Source organism: Rana temporaria, chromosome 4 (assembly GCF_905171775.1).
Source record: "Rana temporaria chromosome 4, aRanTem1.1, whole genome shotgun sequence".
Taxonomy (NCBI): Eukaryota; Metazoa; Chordata; class Amphibia; order Anura; family Ranidae; genus Rana; species Rana temporaria.
The window spans coordinates 194,997,948-195,019,367 of record NC_053492.1 but is presented as its reverse complement, the minus strand read 5'-3'; positions in this window follow the sequence as shown (position 1 = coordinate 195,019,367).

The window sequence follows — 21,420 nt, the reverse complement described above, 5'->3', positions numbered from 1 at the left end:
CACATCAACTGGCCACGTCACCTTCCACAAGTTGTGGATTGTCCACTTGCCACGTCACCTGCCACGTCAACTGGCCGCGTCACCTGCCACAAGTTGTGGATTGTCCACTGGCCACGTCACCTGCCACGTCAACTGCCCATGTCACCTGCCACAAGTTGTAGATTGTCCACTTGCCACGTCACCTGACCACGACACCTGACACAAATTGTGGATTGTCCACTTGCCACGTCACCTGCCACAAGTGGATTATCCACTTGCCAAATCACCTGGCCACGTCACCTGCCACAAGTTGTGGATTGTCCACTGGCCATGTCACCTGGCCACGTCACCTGCCATGTCAACTGGCCACGTCACCTGCCACAAGTTGTGGATTGTCCACTTGCCATGTCACCTGGCCACATCACCTGCCACAAGTTGCGGATTGTCCACTTGCCACATCACCTGGCATGTCACTTGCCACGTCACCTGTCACAAGTTGTGGATTGTCCACTTGCCACGTCACCAGGCCATGTCACCTGGCCACATCACCAGGCCATGTCACCTGGCCACATCACCTTACACGTACATTACTCTGTGCAGAGAGCAGAGGGACCCAATAGGTTCACTCACTACATGCTGCCTGCAGAAAACTACAGGAGGGGCGGCCACAAGTTGTGGATTGTCCACTGGCCACATCACCTACCACAAGTTGTTGATTGTCTACAATGCAATGCAAGCAATTAATTTTTTTTTTGTCTTTTAATGGTTTTTCATCATTTGCCATAATTTTTTGAGATTTCTAATGTAAAAAAAATATGCCACTTTTAAAAACGCCTATAAACGAAATCGCTGCAAAACAGCGGTACCGCGTTTTGCCGTGTTTTGCCGCGTTTTGCGTCTGAAACGCGAAAACTTTGCGTCTGAACCCATTTATTTGCTTCTGAAAAAACGAGCATAAACACAACTGCCGAAAAATGCAGAAAAACGTGACTGTGTGCATGGACACATAGGATAACATTGAATGTGTTCAGGGGCAGTTGAAAAAGCTGTCCAAATGCCTCTGAACACGCGTTTACCAGCGTCTCATGTGCATGGGGCCTAAGAGGCATTTGAAACGCCAAATGCCTGTAACAGCCCGTAAACACTGCTAAAAGCGGTAACTCACGTTTAGCAGCATTTCGTTTACAGACGGTTTTCAACTTTCAGATGTTTAAGCTACAGAAGCTCTTCTCTTGGATAGGACTACACAGGTCGGCCTTCACTCTCCACATGCATCCTTGACCCTCCCCCACCCCCATTACCCTGTTGCCAGTTCACTGGTTTTCCTTCTTTGGACTACTTTAAGTTGGTCCTGACCACTGCAGACCAGGAATATCCCATAAGGGCTGCAGTTTTGGATATGCTCTGACTCAGACATCTAGCAATTATAATAAGGCTCTTGTCAAAATCGCTCAAATCTTTACGCTTGTCCATCTTTTCTGCTTTCAACACATCAACTTCAACTTACTACCTAATATATCCCACCTTTCAGGTACCATTGTCGAGATAATGATAATGATACAATGTTATTAACCTTACCTGTCGTCAGTGGTTTAGTGGCCATAATGTTTGGGCTGATCGACACGTATATATATATCTATATATATATATATATAGATCTATATATAGATAGATAGATAGATAGATAGATAGATAGATAGATAGATAGATAGATAGATAGATAGATAGATAGATAGATAGATAGATACCGTATGTATATTTCTTTTTTTTTTCTCTCTCCTCTTTTTTACCTGTAAGTTATTCTAAAACTGTACTTCTTTCTCTGTACACAAGTACACAGAGACAAAGGCGTAGTGCCATCTGCAGGGTAGAAATGTTTGTAATCAATCTTCTCCAGTCTGCATATGCACAAATGAACTGAAACCATGCTGGTAGGTTTCTGATTGTTAGTCTGAGGCCTCGTACACACGACAGAGTTTCTCGGCAGAATTCACCGAGAAACTCGGTCAAAACCCGGATTCTGCCGAGAAACTCTGTCGTCTGTACAGTTTTGGCTCGATGGAGCCGCCGAGGAACTCGACGAGAAAATAGAGAACATGTTCTCTATTTTCTCGTTGTCCGCGTTGTTCTATGGGAGAAGGCGGCCCGCCGAGCTCCTCGGCGGCTTCATCCCAAAACTCGACGAGGAACTCGACGTGCCAAGCACGTCGAGTTCCTCTGTCGTGTGTACGGGGCCTGAGATCTGCAGCTGCCAGTGACAGTGCAGACTCAATAATAGGAGTGTCCACAGGTGTATGCTCCTAGTATTAAATGCAACATAAAATTAACATTCTCATGGCACAGGAAACTGTGCCCATAAGAACAGTAATCTACAAATAGGGTGTTTGGCTGATTAAAATGGGACTTGATGCTAATGTTATCAATAGTAAAGAGATCATAAGACCTGTGATTTCTCCAAGAAAACGTGGCAACCTTAGATCAGCCACAACTGAATATTTCATGTTTATATTGTATTTAATAATCTTACATGAGGTCATTTGTAATCCCACCTGCTTTTTTTTTGTAAGTTTTATTTGAAACATAAAATGTAGTGTCAAACATTCATTATTCAACTTGTGTTGTGCCACAAGTAAATGACAAGTCATGGTATACTTCAATAGTGTAAAGTTACAGACAGTCAAAACAATTGCTTTCCAGTCATAATAAAATATCTTCAAACATAACTTTCAGCTCAACGCCTTTACCCTTATATACTGGCAATATAAAGGGACTGGGACAGGGAAGGAGCTACGTGGATGGGCTTCCTACCACAGTGTGGAAACAGCATAAACATCTGGAGTTTGCAAGACCTAAATAAAGTGGGCCTCCCCCTCAGAGACAAAGGGCCAGATTCAAGTAGCTCGGCGTATCGTTGAGCGGGCATAGCGCATCTCATATGCGCTACGCCGACATAACATTGAGAGGCAAGCTGAGTATTCACAAAGCACTTGCTCCCATATTTACGCCAGCGTAACGTAAATAGGCCGGCGTAAGCCCGCCTAATTCAAAGTAGGCAGGTAGTGGGCGTGTTGTATTAAAATAAATCGTGACCCCATGTAAATGAATGGCCAAACGAACGGCGCATTCGCGCGCATGCTCAGAATCACGTCGCATATACTCCCTAAGAAACGACGGCCCAATGTGTACGACGTGAACGTAACCTACGCCCAGCCCCATTCACATACGACTTACGCAAACGACGAAAAATCCGACGGCTGTTCCGACGTCCATACCCTAACATGACTTACCTCTGCTTTATGAGGGGTAACTATACGCCGGACGTACGCCTAAGTAAACAGCGTAGCTTACTGCGACGGGCGCAAGTACGTTCGTGAATCGGCGTATCTAGGTCATTTACATATTCACCGCGTAAATCAATGGAAGCGCCCCTAGCGGCCAGCGTAAATATGCACCCAAGATACGACAACGTAGGAGACTTACGTCGGTCGGATGGAGCCAGAATTCAGGCGTATCTGGTTTAAAAAATACAGCGCATAGATATGACGGCGCATCCTAGAACTTACGCGGCGTATCAACAGATATGTTGGCGTAAGTTCTCTCTGAATCTGGCCCAAAGTCTACATCAAACATATTCAAAAGTTGCTAGATTGTTAATATCAAGCCTATAATGTCCACCAATTTGTTTAAACTTAGTATAGCCTCTCCTATGGTAATACATTTTGTTATCCATCAACAAATACATGTTTATTTGATCAAAAAAAAACACTGCTGTTTGGTAGGGGGCACAGGATCTTTATAACTTGTAAATATGAGTTGGCTGGCTTGAACTAGAGCCCTAAGGATAACCATTTGTACATGTTGATCCATATCTCCTGACACCAAGAACACAAATCATAGGGGTTTTGGGAACAGGAATTTAAAAGGTTGACTCAAGGTGGACTCAAAAATGCTGATCCATATTTAGGGTACCCAAGTCATCAACCCTATACTCTCAAGCCTCAGTTGGGTGCTCTTTGAGATTTTCAGGCAACAACATAGAGTAACAAATGGCAAATGACAAACACTTTTCACTTTAAGAGCAAAATAGTCAAAACTATTACCCCCAAAAATATTTGCATTTGTATTGTATAATACATACTACAGTCCTAATATATGTTCTAAAAAATGTTGCGTATACAGTTAGGTCCAAATATTTTTGAACACATGCATAATTTTCATACTTTTGACTCTGTATGCCACCAGAATGAAATTTAAATGAAATAATCCAAATTAATCTGAATTGCAGACTTTCAGCTTTAATTCAAGGGGTTGAACATAAATATCAAGTACAAATTTTAGGAACTGCATCCATTTTTGTACAAAGTCCCCCCATTTTTAGGGGCTCGAATGTAATTGGACAAATTAATATAATCATAAATAAAATGTTAATTTTTTATATTTTGTTGAGAATCCTTTACTGGCAATGACTGCCTGAAGTCTGAAACCCATGGACATTGCCAAAGACTGGGCTTCCTCCTTTCTGATGCTTTGCCAGGCTCTAACTGCAGCTCTCTTCATTTGTTTTGTTTTTGTTTTTTTGTCTTTCTGTCTTTAATTTTGCCTTCAGCAAGTGAAATGCATGCTGGGATCAGGTAGTTGACTCGGCCATTGCAGAATATTCCACTTTTCCTTCAAAAGCTCCTGGGTTGCTTTTGCAGTGTGTTTTGGATCATTGTTCATCTGTACTGTGAAGAACTGTCCAATTAACTTTGCTGATTTGGGTTGAATCTAGGCTGACAGTATATTTCTAATCTATATTGGGGTTATGATTAGGCAAACTTGATTTGTGAAACACGTCAATCTATGCTGTGTCTGTATTGGTGTTACAGTGATGTGTTTACATGTGAAATAAAGCAACATTTTTATCCTCTACACCTGGTCAACGTTTTCTTGCTCTTTTGAGTATATTTCTAAACACTGCAGAACTCATCCGGCTGCTTCTGTCTTCTGTCACATCATCAGTAAGCACCAATGACCCAGTGCCACTGGAAACCATGCCTGCCTGTGCCATCACACTGCCTCCATCATGTTTTACAGATGACAATGGGCCAAATCCTCAAAAGGGATATGCAGGCGGAACTGCTGTTCAGCCTGCGTATCTCTGTGCCTATCTTTGGAACTGATCCTCAGAAGCAGTTTTCCAAAGATAGTCAGAAGATCCGACATCTGTAAGACACTTACACTGTCAGATCTTAGGATGCAGTACCGCATCCGCTGCTGGGGGCATTTCGCATTGAAATGCCGCTTTGCGTATGCAAATGAGGACTTACGGAGATCCACAAAGCTTTTCAGCTTTGTTTTTTCTGCGTAAGTTTACGTTTGCATACGTAAAATTAGGGCTGCTTTTACAAGGTGTAAACTGTTTACACCTTGTAAAAACAGACCTTTTTTTCGATTGCCGCGATTTTTTTAAAATTTAGAATTTTATTTTTCGGCGCGTAACTTTTTTTTACCCGACGCAACTTTATTGTCCCGTCGCAATCCACAAAGCCCGACGTAACGTAATTTTGCGCGCTGCCCGTCGGGAAAATGACGTCACGAGCATGCGCAGTACGGCCGGCGCGGGAGCGCGCCTCATTTAAATTGTCATCGCCCCCTGCAGAAGAGGACCGCCTTGCGCCGGAGACATTTAAGTTACACGGCCGAAAATTTCTAGGTAAGTGCTTTGTGGATCGGGCACTTAGGTAGAAATTTTCCGCCAGTGTAACTTAAATGGTAAAAGTTAAGTTACGCCGCCTGGCTGAGGATTTGGCCCAATGTGTGCTTTGGCTCATGAGCTGTTCCAATTCTTCTCCACATTTTTTTCTTCCTGTCATACTGGTACAGATTAATTTTAGTTTCATCTGTCCAAAGAATGCTTTTCCAGAACTGGTCTGGCTTTTTTAGATGTTTTTTGGCAAAGTCTAATCTGGCTGTTCTATTCTTCAGGCTTATGAATGGTTTGCACCTGTTGGTAAACCCTCTGTATTTGCTCTTGTGACGTCTTCTCTTGATTGTAGACTTTGACAATGATACGAGAATTTAAGTGGGAGGCTATTAAGTTGGGCTTTGAGGGCACACAGTACAAATTTGTATAGAAAACAAGAAATGTATTAATATGAAATATCATAAAATCAGACAGACGTAAAATCAAAATTTAGACTCACCTCCTGGAGAGTGTCCTTCACTTGTCTGGATGTTGTAAATGGGTTTTTCCTTACCATAGAGAGGATCCTGCAATCATCCCCCACTGTTGTCTTCTGTAGACGTCGAGACCTTTTTATGTTGCTGAGCTAACCAGTGTGTTCTTCTTTCCTCCAAATGTACCAAACTGTTGATTTGGCCACTCGTAATTTTACTGCTATCTTTCTAATGGATTTGTTTTTGTTTTTGAAGTCTTGCATGGCCTGTTTCACTTGCATGGGCAGCTCCTTTGAATGCATGATGTAGGGTTACAACAATAGATTACAAACGTAAACTCCACACTTAGAATCAACCCAACCTTTTACCTACTTAATTAGTGAAGAAATAATGAAGGAGTAGCCCACACCTGGCAATGAAACAGCTTTTGATTCAATTGTCCAAATACTTTTGGTCTCTTGAAAAATGGGGGATGGCTGTTCTTAAGATTTGTAATTCCTAAGCCCTTCCCCTGATTTTGATGTACCGGTACATACCCGAAAATTAAATCTGAGAGTGTGCACTTTCAGCCCATATCCATTACATAACTTTAGCTTCAATATGTTTTGGTAAATACTAGAAAAAAATCTAAAATTGTGTCCAGATCTATATGGACCTAATTGTACTCTCTGTACACATGTAGTTTATGCCATGTACTGTATAAATAGAGGAACAATCACTTGAATTAAAAAAATATTTTATTTGAAGTTAAAGAAATTACAGTACTGTGCAAAAGTTTTAGGCAGGTGTGAAGAAATGCTGTAAAGAAAGAATGCTTTCAAAAATATATATTTTCTGGTTAATTTTTATCAATTTACAAAATACAAAGTGAGTGCATAGAAAAAATATCTAAATCAAATCAATATAAGATGTGACTACCCTTTGGCTTAAAATCAGCATCAGTTCTTATACTTGCACACTTTGTAAACTTGCACAAAGTCAGCGATTTTGTACGTTTAGATTTAGGTGTATGGTTAACCAATTATACCAAGAAGGTGCTAAGTGATCCTCAATTTCAAGTGTAAGTCAAGAGGCAGTCATTAACTGAAAAAAAGACAGCTGTGTAGGGAGCTTACAACTGGGTGAGGAACATCCAAACTCTGCTACTACGGTTAGGTTTTGTTAGACATTTTCATGGCACAGTTCATACACCATGGCAACACTAAGCACAACAACAAGACACAGTAGTTATACTACATCAGCAAGGTCTCTCCCAGGCAAAGATTTAAAAGCAGACTGGGATGTGTTGTTAAAGTTGTTTTGAAGAAGCGTAAAGGAATGGGCAATGTTGAGGACCGTAGACGCAGTGCGTGACCAAGGAAACTTAATGTAGCACAGATTACAGGGTGCCTTGGCGCGGCTCTGTGGCTCACGCATGCATTTGCAAATGCGTGCGGACAAAACCCCTGTTTTTAACGCATACTGTTAGACAGGTTAATTGGTTGTTCTGCGAGCTGGTCGATAAGTAGGCTTGGTCTTTCCCTGGGCATTCCCCAGGTTTTGTTGTTATATGCTTTAGCCTTCCAATGCTACTTACTGCTATGGCCAGCTACAGATGGGGCGGTGGACACGTTTATGTTTCACCTGTGGTGCTTTTATTGGTCCAGCAGTGCACCAACACCGTTGCAGCCATTGTGCTATATGCTGGGTGTTTGGTGTGCTCCTGCACCTTTAAGGAGGGGTGGCTCCCCTTCAGTCCACCTGCCCTTATCTATCCATCAGAATGCATGTGCCTCCATTGTGGGGACACTCATTGTTTAGTGTTAGGACCACAGATTACAGGGTGCCTTGTCACGGCTCTGTGGCTCACGCATGCATTTGCAAATGCGTGCGGACAAAACCCCTGTTTTTAACGCATACTGTTAGACAGGTTAATTGGTTGTTCTGTGAGCTGGTCGGTAAGTAGGCTTGGTTGTTCCCTGGGCATTCCCCAAGTTTTGTTGTTAATTTAATGTAGCAGATGAAAGACACATCATACCTACATCCCTTTGACATCAGAAGATGTCCAGCAGTGCCATCAGCACAGAATTGGTGGAAAACAGTGGGATCCAGTTACACCCATCTACTGTCTGGAGAAGTCTGTCAGCAGTGGTCTTGATGGAAGAATTGCAGTTAAAATGTGGAAACAAGGCTAATCGACTCAAAACAGTGGGATCCAGTTACACCCATCTACTGTCTGGAGAAGTCTGTCAGCAGTGGTCTTGATGGAAGAATTGCAGTTAAAATGTGGAAACAAGGCTAAGCGACTCAACTATGCACAAAAACATAGGAATTGGGGAGCAGAAAAATAGCAGCAGATGCTCTGGACTAATAAGTCAAACTTTTAAATAATTGGCTGTAGAAGGAGGCAATTTGTTCACTGAAGGGCTGGAGAGCGGTACATTAATGTGATTGTAAGGCTTCCGTATTTTTAAACAACAAACATGTCAAACTTACCTTCACTGTGCAGCTCGTTTTGCACAGAGTGGCCCCGATCATCCCCTTCTGGTGTCCCTCTGTGGCTCTCGCGGCTGCTCCTCTTATCAGATAACCACCCTAAGAGAAGCGCTCTCCTGGGTGGTTACCTTGCGGGCACGTTCCCGAGTCCAGCATTTGTATCCATAGACATGAATGTCAGACTCAGCCTCACCCCCCTTGCGCCGTATTGTTGGATTTGATTGATAGCACCTGGAGCCAATGTCTGGGCTGCTATCAATCTATCCAATCAATAACGGAGAACCCCGGGCAGAGGAAAATCGCATCTCCGCCAGGTGAAATTCTAGGGCTCAGGTACTAAAACAAAATAAATCTGCGCTATCCTAACAATGAGCAGCTACAAACAATCCAGTGAACAAAGGAAAGCAACAAAACACAACATATAAAAATAGTAGCGCTGAATAATGTGATAGGAAGACACTATGGCCCGGATTCACAAAGCACTTACCTTACGCCGACGTATCTCGAGATTCGCCGCGTAAGTCTATCTATGCGCCGCCGTATATATGCGCCGTGCCCACAATCTGAGATATGCCTGAAAATAGGCTGCATACGACCAACGTAACTTTCCTACGCCGGCCTATCATGGGCGCATAGGGGCAAGGGGCGCTCCCATTGATTTTCTATGCACATATGCAAATGAGGGAGATACGCCGATTCACAAACTTACTTGCGCCTGGCGCATAATATACGTGGTTTGCGTAAGGCGTACGTCCGGTGTAAAGTTATTCCACATATAGGAGGTGTAACTCATGCGAAGGTATGGACCAGGGAACAGAGCCGTCGTATTTTACGTCGTTTACGTAGTACGTGAATAGGGCTGGGCATAGGTTACGTTCACATCGTAGGCAGTGATCCGTCGTATCTTAGGGAGTAGTTCTGACGTGATTCTGCGCATGCGCACTGGGTTGCGTCCACGGGACGGCGCATGCGCCGTACGTTATTCGTATCTTTATGACGCTCAGTCCATCATTTAAATGGGGTCACACCTCATTAGCATGGCTCACGCCCACTTCCACCTACGCTGGCTTACGCCGAGGAAACCCAGCGTAGATTTGGGGGCAAGTGCTTTGTGAATCCAGTGCTTGCATCTGTGCGCTGCGTCGGCATAGCGTATATTAGATACGCTACGCCTGCATAAATATGCACCGATGTATGTGAATCCGGGCCTAATTGTCTATATGAAACACCAAGTGACCAGTGTAAGTGAATATAAATATAACGTCCAAATAAAGTAATATGGTGAAACTTGATGGATGGATGAAACTAGGTGCAGAAAGTTCCAGATCAACACTGAGTCCCACTGAACTTAACGTGCAATTGTGAGATACCCGCCACCAGAAAGGGAGGCTTACCAGATGTATTGAACCCTAATGAGCCTACGCCCAGAGGGTCAATAAAGCTGAATGTATAAATGGAGGATGTACCAGCAAGGAACCAAATATCCAACCAGCAGGATGCAATGAAGTCGTCACTCGAAGGGAAGGTATCAATAGCTTGGAGATGACTCACAGATAATCAAACCATACCCAATGTGCAGAGAGGAAAGGAAAGGCACATAGTGTAATACCGTAAAACATGGGAAGTTTTAATAACGGTTAAAAACACTGACAGTTAAGTGGATAAAAAAGGACATTAAATCAAAATGTACATGGCAGCAGTGGAGTCAGGTACTGAGGTGCATAGGAGTAGGGTTGAGCGAACCCGAACTGTTCGGGTTCGGGTCTGGTGTTCGGGAATGTTACGGCAGGCTGCAGGGCAGCCAATCCCCATTTGTTTTACTACTGTGACTAAGAAGCCATCACAGCCATGCCTACTAATGGCATGGCTGTGATTGGCCAGTGCAGCATGTGACCCAGCATGTGACCCAGCCTCTATATAAGCTAGAGACACACAGCACAGCTCGTCACTCTGCTTTAGCTAGGGTAGGGAAAGGCTGCTGCTGATCTGAGGGAGAGATTGAGATAGGACTATCCTGCTTCAGAAATCTACACCAGCACTGCATCTGTCCCTGTGAGATACTCTGCATTGATAGCGAGAGAATTATATAGGAGATATTCTGCATATTGCACCAGCACTGCATCTGTTCCTGTGAGATACCCTGCATTAGACAGTTTAGGGCAAGGTTCCTGCTTGTTCTGATAGGGAGAGAATTATATAGGAGATACTCTGCATATTGCACCAGCACTGCATCTGTTCCTGTGAGATACTCTGCATTAGACAGTTTAGGGCAAGGTTCCTGCTTGTTCTGATAGGGAGAGAATTATATAGGAGATGCTCTGCATATTGCACCAGCATTGCATAGGTTCCTGTGAGATACTCTGCATATTACAGCAGCACTGAGTAGGTTCCTGTGAGATACTCTGCATATTACAGCAGCACTGAGTAGGTTCATGTGAGATACTCTGCATATTACAGCAGCACTGAGTAGGTTCCTGTGAGATACTCTGCATATTACAGCAGCACTGAGTAGGTTCCTGTGAGATCTTTCTCACTCTTTTGGGGTGTACACGAATTAAAAAAATAAATCAATTAAAAACCAAAACCTGCTGTGTTGGCTACCTCGTCCTCCTCCACCTCCGCTTCCACCTACACCGCCACATACACCGCCACCTCAACCTCCTACTCCATATGGACCTCGTCCTCCTAGGTCAAGATTATTTTTTTATTTTTTTTTATGTTATTTTTATTTTTATTTTTTATGTTATTTTAAGTAATTTCCCGATCCACATTTATTTGCAGAGTACTTACCATGCTCTTCCCAGCATTTTGCTGCCATTTGCAGCCCTCTAGCCCATTCCATTTGTTTTTTAGAGACATTTTAGTAGTCAAAAGTCCGGGTCCCCATTGACTTCAATGGGGTTCGGGTTCAGGGTCAAGTTCGGGTCAAGTTCGGGTCCCAAACCCGGACTTTTTTCCGAAGTTCTACCGAACCCGTCGAACCCGAACATCCAGGTGTCCGCTCAACTGTACATAGGAGGCATTAAGATGAAAAAAACACAAGAGTTTACAACCCCTTTAATGAGTGTGCGCAGGCAGCAGTGAAGCATGATGGAGGTCCCTTTCAAGTTTGGGCCTGCATCTCTGCAAATAAATTAGGAGATTTGGTCTGAATCAATGGTTTCCTCAATACTGAGAAATACAGGCAAATATTTATCCATCATGACATGTCATCAGGGAAGCATGTGATTGGCCCCAAATTTGTTCTGCAGCAGGACAACAACCTCAAAAATACAGCCAATGTCTTCAAAAAAATGTTTTTGACAATTCGTCTCAAGATCTCCGCTCTACAGATATCTCCCTCACTTTACACTGCTTGTCTTCCTGCACTATCAATACTTCCCTCTTTTAACCCAGCTACTATAGCGGAAGTCGCTAAACTTTTTTCTAACGCCCACCTAACCTCCTGCCCCCTGGACCCTGTTCCTTCTCAAATACTACGATCACCATCTGACTCTATCCTACACTCTTTGGCCTCGTACAGACGGGCAAACATGTACGATGAAAACAGTCCGCCGGACCGTTTTCAGCGTACATGTCTGCCCGGAGATTTCTGTATGATGGCTGTACACACCATCATACAGAAATCCGCGCGAACTCGATATGCGGCGATGAGGCCGCGCCGTCGCCGCAACGATGACGCGGTGACGTGCGCGGCCCTGGCAGTTCAATGCTTCCACGCATGCGTCGAAGTCATTCGACGCATGCGAGGGATGGCGGCCGCTCGGACATGTACGGTAGGTCTGTACAGACGACCGAACATGTCCGACGGACAGGATTCCAGCGGGCATGTTTCTAAACATGTTTAGAAATATTTGCCCGCTCGAAAAAGGCCCGGCGGGCAAATGTACGCTGGAATCCTGTTCGCTCGGCTGTACAGATGACCGAACATGTCTGCTGAAACTGGTCCGTGGACCAGTTTCAGCAGACATGTTCGGTCGTCTGTACGGGGCCTTAAACTCATATCTTCAACCTCTCACTCTCTACTGGCACCTTCCCCAACCCTCTAAAACATGCTCTAGTCACTCCCATACCAAAAAAGTCCAACTAGACCCCATCAATCTTAACAACCTAAGACCCATCACTTTACTTCCTTTTGCCTCCAAACTCCTTGAACGTTTAGTCTACAACCGACTAAGCGATCACCTCCTTGAGAATAACCTTCTTGATTCCCTTCAGTCTGGATTTCACCCACAGCACTCCACAGAAACTGCTCTCCTAAAACTCAGAAACGACTTACTAACAGCGAAAACCAATGGTCATTATTCCATAATCTTACTCTTGCTTGGTCTCCATGGCTGCACTCTCCGTTGGTTCAAATCTTACCTATCTCACCGAACCTTCAGTGTTGCTTACAACCCCACTTCCTCCTCTCCAACTCCTCTTACCATTGGGGTCCACCAAGGTTCTGTCCTTGGACCTCTGCTATTCTCGATCTACACATCCTCCCTGGGTTAGCTGATAGCCTCTCATGGCTTCCACTACCATTTATATGCTGACGACACCCAAATCTATCTCTCTGCCCCTCAGCTCACCCCATCAATCTCCTCACGCATCACTGATTTACTAACATAAATAGTAATTTAGTAATATCAGCCTGAATGTCACACCACTTCCTCAAACTGAATCTATCTAAAACTGACAATGGCACATCTATAAGTCCGTCCCCACGTGCCAGGGTGCTAGGGGGAACCTTAGACTCTGAACTGTCCCTTCAGGCCCACATCCAATCCCTGTCCAAATCATGCCGCCTTAGCCTCCGCAACATTTCCAGAATACGCCCCTTTTTAACTAATGACGCCACCAAGCTTCTAATTCACTCCCTGGCCATCTCTTGCCTCGACTACTCCCTCCTCATTGGATTACCTTTACATAGACTATCCCCCCTTCAGTCCATCATGAATGCCGCTGCAAGACTCATCCACCTTAAAAACCATTCAGTGTCCTCCACCCCTTTCTCCCAATCCCACCACACACCCAACGAATAAAATTCCAAGTGCTAACAATAATTTACAAAGCCATCCACAACTCTGCCCCCAGCTACATCAATAACCTAGTCCCAAAATACCAACCAAGCCGCTCTCTTCAGTCCTCCCAAGACCTCCTGCTCTCTAGCTCCCTTGTCACCTCCTCCCATGCTCGCCTCCAGGATTTCTCCAGAGCTTCTCCCATCCTTTTGAGCTTCTACCCCAATCTGTCCGACTGTCCCCTAATCTATCCATATTTAGACAATCCCTGAAAACTCTTCTCTTTTAAGAAGCCTATCCTGCTTCTAACTAACACTGCTTTACTTCCTCCATCAGCTCATCCCCCACAGCTATTACCTTTTGTATCAATTGACCCTCCCTTTTTAGATTGTAAGTTCTAACGAGCAGGGCCCTCTGATTCCTCTTGTACCAAATTGTAATGTAACTGTAATGTCTGCCTTTATTCTGTTAAGCGCTGCGCAAACTGTTGGCGCTATATAAAACCTGTATAATAATAATAATACAAAATTAAAAACTCTTCAGCGTAAAGAAAAACAAGTCCTGGAAGTGACAGTTGGGCCCCCACAAAGCCCTGATCTCAACATCATGGAGCCTGTCTGGGATCATATGAGGAGAAGAATTTGAGGCAGCCTACTTCCACATAAGATCTATTGTTAGTTCTCCAAGATATAGGGAACAGCCTGTCTGTGGAGTTCCTTCAAAAACTGTGTGCAAGTGTACCTAGAGGAATTGATGCTGTTTTGAGAGCAAAGGGTGGTCACATCAAATATTGATTTGATTTAGAGCTCTCCTCTGCTCATTTACCTTTAATTTTGTTAATTGATAAAAAATAAATTAGTAACACTTCTATTTCCGAAAGCATTTTTATGTAGCGCTTACAACTAGACATGTGCACAGCAAAAATGTTCGTTTATTTCTGTTTCGTTTCTGTTCGTTTATCGTGATTCGTAACGAGTCGTAATTTCGTAAGACGTTAGTTATCGTATTCGTACTCTTTAGTGTTTTCGTAACACTCTTTTTTCCGTTTCCGTTTTTTTCTGTTAGTTTATTTTTCGTTGAATCGAGATTCGTATTTTCGTTATATTTTGTATTCTGCCGCGTTCGTATTTTTAAAATGATTTTATTCGTTCCTTCGTTTTTACGTTAGTTTAATTTTCGTTGTTTTGTTATTCGTATTTACATTATATTTTCCATCATGCCGCATTCGTATTTTCGTAAAGAAATATATTTTCGTTGCTTTATGATCATTCGTATTTTCATGTCTAATTTCCTTTGATTGTAAAAACGTACTTTTGTAGATTTTATTGCATTCGTAATTCTGTTAGAATACATTTTACGTTTATTCGACACACTACTCGTCGTAATTTTGTAATTCGGATTTTACTGTGATTGACTTGACTGTCTTAGTTAGCACACACACCCTGTCTAGAATGAAGTCTGACGTAGAAGAAAACTAAAATATGTCAGATATTACAAATACAAATCTAGAAATTAGATGCACTGCAGTCTAACACAGAAAAAGACACAATGAGCCAGGAGGTAATGAGAAAGAAGCTCATTGGGGGAAGGAACAAACCTCTTCAGAGGAAAGGGACAGCGCTCAGTGGCTATTGGTCAATGTCCAGAAATATTTCAGTACTAACGAAAGCTAATTTACATTATTTTGTATTTTCGTTGTTTTCATTTTAGTTTTCCGAAGATTCGTAATTTATTTTTCGTTAGTTTTGATTTTCGTTTTTTAGTCTTTGTTCGGCATTTCGTTTTCTTTTCGGTCTTCGAATATTAGTAAGTTTGCATTTTCGTTCATTTTGTTTTTCGTAATTATTTTTTTTTTTGGGTTCGGTATTTTCGTTGTTTCTATGTTTTCGTTTCTTTCATCTTTCGTATCTTCGTTGTTTTTCATATTCGTTATTTTGAAAATATCGTTATTCGTTATCAATTGCGCTAAACCATTCGTTCATTCGTATGTTAACGAATCAACTAAAATAACGAAAATTTACGGAAAACGTATTCGTAACTTAAAAAATTGCACATGCCTACTTACAACCGCAGGAGCCGTTGGTGAAGGTGTGTTCTCTGTTCTGTTATGACTTTCCCACTGACATACTTGGTTATAAACTAAAAGCCAGTTCCACCTGTTTAATTAAGGGGTTAGCAGGCTACCACTTTAAAAATGCACAAGAATAAGACCCCTTTCATACCAGGGCAGTTTTCAAGCGCTTTAGCACTGGAAATAGCCTCTGCTAAGCGCCTGAAAAGCACCTCCCATTTATTCCAGTGTGTGTTTTCACACTGGGGCGGTGCGCTTGCGGGACGTTTTAAAAAGTCCTGCAAGCAGCATCTTTGGGGCAGGTTAGGAGCACTGTATTTTGCGCTCCCAAAACGCACTGCTCATTGGAATGATTGGGCAGCACTTTCGAAGTGCCTGAAAAGCGATTTGAGAGTGAAGCAAAATGGGAGGTTTTAACCCTTTTTTGGTGTTAAAAGTGCCCCGCTAGTGGCCGAAAAGAAGCGCAAAAGAAATTAAATGCAATACAGTGTAAATCATCAACAAGCAGATACATATCAGAACACTATGATAATGTGCACATATAGGAATTATAGCAATGTTAACTTAAATCTTAACTGGGCAATTATAGTTTCTAAATGATGTCAACTACTTTAGGGGAATAGAAAGGGCCCTGGTGTATACCTTGTGCATACAACCCCAGTAACAGGTGGGAAACTGCGTTCATAGTGTAGGGGTACCCCTGGAGGTGTTGGAAAGTACCTGGCGCCTAGTACCTAGCATTAGCCGGCTTTTGGTGGGATCCCTCTTTTGTTGGTGCACTATCCCTTTAAAAGAATGTGGGTAATTGATATGGAATAGGCTGCTAAGTAGAAGCAGTCTCCAATTAGTCTAGCAGTATGTGGTGGGTGATTAGTTCCGCTCATCGCTTCCCAGCTGGTGATAGGCCTGGTCCCAGGGGCCTGGCGATCAGTAGGTTCTGGAGGCCGATTTCCTGATTTTTCATGTGGGCCTGTTGTCTCTCAGCTCCAATTCTGAAGATGCAGCATTTCCCTCTTTAAAGCTCAGTCTCTGCAGGAGACTCTAGTAGACTCAGATGCAGGTCTGTCCTCTCTCTCTCTCTCTCTCTCTCTCTCTCTCTCTCTCTCTATGGTGCAAGCATACAGGAACAGCAAAAGGTCCTCTTAGCTCCTTTTTAGTGGCTCTAGTCCTCTCTGGACTGTCTCACTCCACACAGATTTGCGCAGGAAAAAGGTGGAAATCCTCCTCCTCTCCGATGCAAGGGTTCATGGTTATTAAAGTCTATTAGCCTTCCAACCTCCATGCGCAAGTATGGTGCAACGCCCCTTTAAAAACTATAATTTACATAGTCCATAATATCTTTACAGCAACCCTTTCTGATGTTTCCATTGGCTCTCCCTTTCCTGCCCTCTGATAGAATCGACTGCGAGGAGGGTGGGGAGAGCAGAGGAGTGAGTGCAGAGTGACACAGAACTCACTCAACAGCAGCCTGGCGCTCCTCCAGTTTGTCACGGTTTTCCAGAGATGCGAGGGGTCAAAGAAGGAGATGAAGCACAAGGAAACACAGTCCCAGCTGCTACACTGCACTAACGGGGTGGGTGGGAAAAAGTACATAAACCGAGCTAGAGCCTGCGCACACCCGTTCTATGTAGCAAACCCAGCAGGTGGGTGGCAGATAAAGAGACAGCACACAGCTGCACAGAGTTGGCTGCAACACAGAGGCGGGGACATGCCAGCTGCGCTTAATTTACAGCATTTTTCACACCTGCCTAAAACTTTTGTACAGTAGTGTAGCTCCATTAGTTCAATGCGATTTTTGTGAAAATAAAAGCTACCACTGTACCAAAGGCCTTTCTTTTGAATTTTAAGTCAGTCAATGAGTTAACACAACAGGAAATTTTCAGGTGATAAATGTTTGAACTAGAACATTGTGCAACTATATCTGTAGTCATAGAATTGACCTACTATTGTTAATAGAGCACTCATAAGCAAAATGAGTCTGGCCTTTGTCCAAAATATCTTTATTTCCTTTTGTGTTTGGAAGAAAGAATAATTAACCTGCTCTCTGCATCACAAGTAAGAGCCAAAAGACGAACAATCATTGTCATTATAATCTTTTATTTACAAGACATGTGAATAAAGGAGAATCAGATAACAGTAGAATTGTTTTTCCACTACAGTATGCAACCAAGAAACACCATCCGGAAAATGGTCAGCATTGGGTGTAATATCAATAATCAAACCAGTAAGTTAAAGAAAACCTGTATCAAAGGAAATACAGACATACAGTTTGCACTCTGAGACCATTTTTCAAAGTTTATTGCCTGGCTATCTTGTCCATCTATACTGAATGTACAGTATATACAAAATGTTTAACAAAATAATTTATCAGCCAATTGGTCAGACAGGAAGTAATGTAATTTGCAGTTTACTAAAAGCAATGATAGCAATAATGTAAAACAGGTTCAGGATGGCAAAGATAAAACATACACTGAAGATAAATAAAAAATGGGCATGCATACATTACAGAACAATACAAAACAGATAATGAAAGCTGTGCAAAAGTAAACTCTTCACAGCAATGTCTCTGTGGCATAATGAGGCCTCATACAGACGGACGGACTGTCCGATGAAAACGGTCCGCCGGACCGTTTTCAGCGGACATGTCCGCCCGGAGATTTCTGTCTCATGGTTGTACACACCATCAGACAGAAATCCGCGCGTACACGATAAGCGGTGACGTGGAAGTTCAAAGCTTCCACGCATGCGTCGAATCACTTTGACGCATGCGAGGGATGGCGGCCGATCGGACATGTACGGTGAGTCTGTACAGATGACCGAACATGTCCGACGGACAGGCTTCCAGCGGACATGTTTCTTAGCATGCTAAGAAACATTTGTCCGCTGGAAAACGGTTGGCTGGACAAATGTCCTCTGGAAACCTGTCCGGTCGGCCGTACACACGACCGAACATGTCTGCTGAAACTGGTCCGCGAACCAGTTTCAGCAGACATGTTCGATCTTGTGTACGGGGCCTCAGGGTAACATGTAGTTTCAAAGTAAAGTCTTTTAAGGCTCTATACCAATAGAGGGTCAATCTGAGGATCACAACTTCAAAAAAAAAAACACAGTTCGGAACACAAACAGATACTTGTGATTATCCTCATAGAAGGTGTCCTTTACAGTGATGTCAAGGGTAACTCTGATAACACAGGTGAACAGCTGGAGGGACAAAGGCCACCCCATTGGAAGTGGAGTACTCTGATAGCAATTTGGTAGGTTTGTCCCACAATACCTGTGTTCTCCAGGGAAGCTATACACAAGCAGGTGCTTTCAAGAGGGCTCTGAACAGTTATTTTTTTTTTATCTTACTGTGTTGATGCCCTCAAGTTAACAAGGTCAACCATCTGCAATTTGTAACAATGTCTAAATGTTGCACTGTGTCTTCAGTTTCGCCTGCTGTGCAGGTGGTGTCTGAGAGGGAGGGGTTAATGCTGCTTGCCAGGTTTTCCATCTTTTTTTTTAGAAGGTTACTGCTCCCTCTAGGTCATGCCATATAAATAGTGCTCACTAGGTGCCCTAAGAGAGGTGTTGGGGAATGTCTGCCAAAATGTAGCTCCTACTCTGCTGGAGGGAATTATCCCCTTTGGGAGGAGAGGTGGAAGCTGGGTTGGGGCCCAGTTGGTGTTCCCAGTGGGGAATGTAACCTGTGAGTTTTTATGGACGTTTAGCTGCCAGCTATAGACTTACTACTTTTTGAGAATTATTACCAAATCATGGAATTTAATCACTTCAGTCCCGGAGGATTTGGCTGCCAAATGACAGGTCCGCTTTTTGCGATTCTGCACTGCGTCGCTTTAACTAACAATTGCGTGGTCATGTGACGTGGCTCCCAAACAAAATTGACGTCCTTTTTTTCCCACAAATAGAGCTTTCTTTTGGTGGTATTTGATCACCTCTGTGGTTTTTATTTTTTGCGCTATAAACAAAAATAAAGCGCCAATATTGAAAAAAAAAACAATATTTTTTACTTTTTGCTTTAATAAATATCCCCAAAAATATATAAATATATAAAAAGAAAAAATCCTCAGGTTAAGCCGATACGTATTCTTCTACATATTGTTGGTAAAAAAAAACACAAAAAAGCGGTTATTGAGTGGTTTGCACAAAAGTTATAGCGTCTACAAAATAGGGGATATTTTTATGGCATTTTTCGGTGATCAGCGATTTTTATCATGACTGCGACATTATGGCGGACACATCGGACACTTTTGACGCTATTTTTGGACCATTGTCATTTATACAGCGATCAGTGCTAATAAAAAGCACTGATTACTGTGTAAATGACACTGGCAGAAAAGGGGTTAACCACTAGGGGGCGAGGGAGGGGTTAAGTGTGTCCTAGGGAGTGATTCTAACTGTGTGGGAGCTAGGCTACATATGGCATGACACTGATCACTGCTCCCGATTACAGGGAGCAGAAGATCAGTGTCGTGTCACTAGGCAGAACAGGGAGATGCCTCGTTTACACAGGCATCCCCCCTTTCTGCAGCTCCATAAAATGAAAGGGGGACACCGGCAGATATCGAGTTTGCGGGTCCCACGAGCACGGTCATGGAGCTCACGCAGGTCCACACAGCGGTAAATTTAAAGGGACGTACATGTATGCCCAGGGCCGGACTGGGAGTAAAAACCAGCCCTGGAAAACCTTTCATACCAGCCCCATAGCATTATTATACCAGCCCAACATCCTAACGTCATTATTTTCTTGTTTATAAAAGAGAAAACCATACATTTTAAAGAAACATTTAAAGAGCGTATTATATAAAGATAAGACAGATATGAAAGCACTCAGGGCTAGGGAGATATATATATATATATTACAGTTGAACCTCAGATTACGAGCATAATCAGTTCCAGGAGAATGCTCATAATCCAAAGTATTCACATATCAAAGTGAGTTTCCCCATTAAAGTTAATGGAAACGAAAATAATTTGTTCCGCATTGACTTTAATTGCATGCAATACCGCATGTGGCCAGAGGTGGGGGGCACCGGAGAGCATCGGAGACACTCGGAAATGTCACTTGCCACTTGTCCCTTGTCACCAGATTCAGCATGTCACGACAGCAGGGGACTGGGTGACAGAGGACTGGGTGACAGAGGACTGGGTGACAGAGGACTGGGTGACAGAGGACTGGGCGACAGCAGGGGACTGGGTGACAGAGGACTTGGCGACAGCAGGGGACTGGGCGACAGAGGACTTGGCGATAGCAGGGGACTGGGTGACAGAGGAATTGGCGACAGCAGGGGACTGGATGACAGAGGACTTGGCGACAGCAGGGGACTGGGTGACAGAGGACTTGGCGACAGCAGGGGACTGGGTGACAGAGGACTTGGTGACAGCAGGGGACTCGTGACAGAGGACTTGGTGACAGCAGGGGACTGGGTGACAGAGGACTTGGCGACTGGGTGACAGAGGACTTGGCGATAGCAGGGGATTGGGTGACAGAGGACTTGGCGACAGAGAACTTGGCGACAGCAGGGGACTGGGTGACAGAGGACTGGTTGACAGAGGGCTGGGTGAGAGCAGGGGACTGGGTGAGAGCAGGGGACTGGGTGACAGGGGACTTGGCGACAGCAGGGGACTGGGCGACAGAGGACTTGGCGACAGCAGGGGACTGGGCGACAGAGGACTTGGCGATAGCAGGGGACTGGGTGACAGAGGACTTGGCGACAGCAGGGGACTGGG